Genomic DNA, 4,860 nt, shown 5'->3' on the forward strand with positions numbered 1-4,860 from the left:
AGAGAGTGTGAGTGTGCGATCGAGGTGTGTGTGTGTGGCTGTGCGTTCCGGTTGGGGTGTGTTTACGTGTGTGCGTGTAGCGGTGCGCGAACGTTCCGGCGACGGTGTGTGTGTGTGAGAAGTGTCTGTCTCCGGTCGATCCGGCGAATCCGTTTCAAATCCGTCTTTGGTGACTCCCGATAGATCGAGGTCTGGCGTTGTCGGCAGAGATAAGACGGTGGACGCGGACTTCTGGACTACGTCTCCCAGAGCGACCGGTGCTGTGGTGGAGGAAGAGAAGCCTCTGGGATTTGTAGTCCAGTCGCCGTTTCCGTCTCTGTCAGAGCTAAGGGAGAAAAAGGGGGAGACGCTAGCCTCAGAAGAGGTGGGGGAGACGGGGGAGTCAGTGTGAGGGGGGAGGGGTGGAGAGTGAGGCTTGGATGTGTCCGGGACGTCGTGGGGAGTGAGGATCATGTAGGACGTGGGAGTGTGTGTGTTTTCCGCGTGCTTATTGTCGTGATGGTTAGTTAGGGTGTGTGTCGTGTTGAGGTGAGTCGGGGTGGGTGAGGTCAGTGTGTGGGGAGTGGGGGGCGGTGTGGAGCTACGTTTAGGGACTGGGTCTGGGCTGTGTGGCGATGCGTGTACGGGACGTGGCGTCTCTGTGCTGTGAAGTGTGTGTGTGACGTGTGGTGTGTGTGTGGCGTGCGGTGTGTGTGTGGCGTGTGGAGTATGTGTGGAAGACAGAGCAAGGTTTTCCTGCCCAGTACCAGGTAAGGGTGAGAGGCTGTCGAGTCTTTCTCTCTCCTTCGAAACTCCATCAGGAGAAAACAAGCGACTAGTCATGTCTGTGTCCGAAGGGTCTGTCGTATCCGTTCCGCGAGCGGTGTCTGTTTCAGGAGACACCGATGAGTCTGTTTGATTAGTCATGTCTGTTTCCGAAGCCGCCGCCGACTCTGTCCGACCAGTTACGTCTCGCTGTGCGCTGTCCGTAGGCGTTCGACGAGTTCCCTCTGGCGATGGAGAAGAGGATGCCGTCGTGCGATTAGTGATGTCTGTCCCAGTCGACTCCTCCCCGTCCAGAACACCTGACACAGAGCTGACCTCGGTCAAAATGGGATCAGGGGGGGTCATTCCCGGGGTCACTCTGGGGTCCCCCCGCTCCGCCACCTGTAGGGTGACACTCCGTGGGCTCCTCCAGGCGGGGGGGGATGCGCTTCTCCCCGCCAGCCCAGGGACGGTGTCTCCTTGTGGGGTTAGGGTCAGGCCCAGCTCCCCTGGGCTGGACGCTGGACGCCTGGGTCCCGGGCTGGAGGTCAGAGGGGAGAGCTGAGGGGGAGAGGGAGGGAGTGGCAGGGCTGTGGGGTCGGACGCGGCCGGGCCGCTGGGGGGTGGGTGTGCGGCCGTGGCCGTGGCTGTGTTTGGGACGGTGTGAGCGCTAGGGTGACCAGACGCTGCTGTGGCTGGGTCTCCGACCGCTGCATCGGGCAGTGTGTGTTCCCCCAGTGGGTCCGAAGGGAGGAGCGACCCCGGGCCTAGAGTCATCGTTGTTGTTGTTGTTGTTGTTCCATCGGCAGCCCCCCTCGCGTGGGCCGGAGAGTGTGTGGACGCGTGTGTTTTCGAAAGGACGCCGGTGTTTTTGTTATTGTGCAGCGGTGAGCTTGTGAGAGCGTGGAGTGTGTGGTGGGGCTGAGAGTGTAGGGTGTCAGCTTGTTTGGGGGAGTGTGTCACACCGGGTGTAAAGTGTTTGTCGGAGTGTGTGTCGTCGCTGGCGGGGTTGTAACTCTCCGTGACGCGGCCGCCGGCGGGCTGAGTAGCTCCAGACGTATCCGCTCCATTGTCCGGCTCTTCCTGAGGAGGGAGGGGCGCTTCCCTATCAGCCATCCCAGCCACAGAAAGCCCTGGCTGGGAAGAGGGGGGCATCAATAACCCCCCGAGGGTGGGACCAGGACCAGAGCCCCAGCCCAGCCCTGTGGAGGGGCGACCACTGGCCCCCTGGCTCACCTCGCCCCCCCCCCGCCCCCCAACTACGGCGGTCCTCGTAAAGACAGACTCCGTCTGAACCCCGGGAATTCCAGAGGAGCGTCGGTCATGGTCCGAGTCCAGGCCTTGATCCTCAGAGGAATTCCTGACTACTTCCTGACCTGGAAAACACAGGAACACACGCACACACACACACACACACACACACACACACATTGTGAAGGCACAGCTCACAATCAGTTTTCGGACAATAGTGTCAGAATTTCACAGTCACACCCTCCTGCCCACTCCTGCAAACAAGCAAATATACTATGAAGTCCAACAGCTCATGGCTACCAGTAGCCTACCAGTTACAGTTTTTCCCCAATCGTTTAAACACGTTTCCAGAAAGTATAGCTCAATTTCTCAAAACACAAAACTGAAAAGTAACCATTTCGTCAAAACTCCAAAATCTCTTCTCAAAACGGATTCTTTCCACCAGAACGATTACAGAGCATCATTTAAACACTGGTTTGCTACATTTACAACACTACCATGAAAATAGTGTTTATATATGTTTTGACTTCATGAGGCCATGTTACATATTCAAATATTTAACATTTTGTTTTCTTTTTCTCCTTTTTAAAGTTTAGGTTATTTGTTTTTTTGTCCCAAAATAGGTTGCAATTTTATGGTACAGTATAAAAACTGTTGCCATATTGTAATATTGTGAATATATGATAAATATTGCACTGACACAATCATGGTATCAGAATATGAATCAATGCACATTTGTCTATCCAGCAATCAGATCCAATTGGGCTAAACTCACAACCTATGGAGTTAATTATGTGCCACAATTATTTCGAGAAAAACAATATTTTGCGCTAAAGAAAATACATTTTGCGCAAAGGAAAATCGATTTTGAACAAAGTAAAATCGATTTTGTACTCAATAAAAGTTGTTTATTTGCATGTCTGCTAAAGTCGATAATGCACGCAGCACAGCTGATCGTCAACATTTGCTTGACCGGCAACATTTGATTCTTCTCTCTCTCAAAACATTTTACCCTGCTAGAAATGTGCCAGAATTCTGATTGGCTGGCTGGCTGGCCAGTTCTTTTTTTTTTTTTTTCGGGCATAAGGCCCTTACCTCCACCCCCCCAGAATGGGGGACCATAGTACTTTTATTTATTTATTTTGATATATTTAAGATGAAGGGTGGGGAGAGGGGGGGGAGACCAGGGTCGGGATGGGGAGGGATGGAAGTGGGAGGGATGGGGGGGGGTGTGGTGGGGGGAAGGAGGGAAGGGGGTTCAAGGGGAGAGTGGGGGTGGGGGGATAATGGGGAGGTCAGTGTGGGAGGGAAAGGGGAGGATGGAAAGGGGGACTACACTTATACAAGACAAACAATCAACCAACAGACTGACAGACAAGACAACGAGAAGGACAGGGAAACAACCACAACAGTAAGCAAGAACGAAACTAGAGTAGGAGGACAACAGTGGATAAAACAATACATAAGGATAATAATAATAATAATAACTACCTTAAAACACCACCAGATAATCAATAACATAATCAACAACAAACAACACTTTTTTTTTTACAAATGTAGGTCCCCGACATAGCACTCCGACCGAGGTCAAGCGAACATATCAAGGACCTCTCCAATAGAGACTGCGCCCCACCCCCACAAATGCTGTTCCATATTTCCATTCTTTTCAGCAATGTATGTTTCTATAATAAAGTTGTGCTTAAGGAGTTCTTTAAATCTACTTATATTTAGGGATTCTTTTTTTTCTATTTTGAATATACATATTTTACCTAATAAAATGGTTTTATTATTTATCATTTTATTTTCCTTGTCAAGATCACCAATTAAAACCTTCACAAGGTCCAACTTAAGAGTTTTATTTTTATTGGAATAAAGCTTTTGTACTTGTCCAAAATAAGGCTACACAAGGAACCACAATACCAAAATAGATGGGGGGAGGATTCAATTTCCTCGTCACAGAACCTACATAGGTTAGATTCTTCTAGGCCCCAGATATGTAACATTTTTTTTGTTGCTAAATCATTATAAATTAACTTGAATTGAAAGTATCTTATGTGAGAATCGACAGTTATTTTATAAATTAGATTAAAAACTTGGTACCATGGGAGTGGACAATCAAACAGGTTCTCCCATTTATTGTGTAATCGATATGGGATGGCCACTAAATCTTTTGAGGTTGTGTAAAATGTATAGATTGGTTTATTTATTTTAATCCCTTTTAGCCATTTCCAATATTTTATGTGTGGGTGGCAGACAATTATATTTCGGGTGTCATTATTGATTATTTTCCTCCATTTGGGGGGGAGGGCTGCAGTCAACTGATTATAGTCTTGGATGGGGCAAATGCTACCATATGTCTTTTATAAATACAATATTTTTTTCAAACATGTGTTTCCAGTAAAAAGGTTTTCTCTGAATTAGACTATTGGAATTGAACCATATTATTTGCTGAAGAATATCATCTCGGCCCTCAGGTGGATAGAATTGGAACCATAGCCAGTTCTTCAAGGCATTCTTCAGGAAGCTGGAGATTCCCGTAATTGTATTCTCAATTAGGGCAAACATAGATGGATGGATCTGTAGAAAGGGAAATAATCTCTTTTTGAAAAGGGGATGAGCACTTTGTAATAATCTACTTGAGAACCACTTTGTATTTTCATATAATTTTGGAATAATATTAGCTTTTAAAGAATAGTTTAGGGCTTCTATATTCAGTAATTTCAGTCCACCGTTTTCATAACTATTATATACATATTTTATTTTTATTTTATCTGGCTTATTATTCCAAATGAATTTGAAGGTTTTTTGTTCATACCATTTGAAAAGATGCTCTGAAGGAGTGGGTAATGCCATAAATAAGTATGT

This window comes from Nansenia antarctica, assembly GCF_963989245.1.
Source record: "Nansenia antarctica genome assembly, chromosome: 2".
Classification (NCBI taxonomy): Eukaryota; Metazoa; Chordata; class Actinopteri; order Argentiniformes; family Microstomatidae; genus Nansenia; species Nansenia antarctica.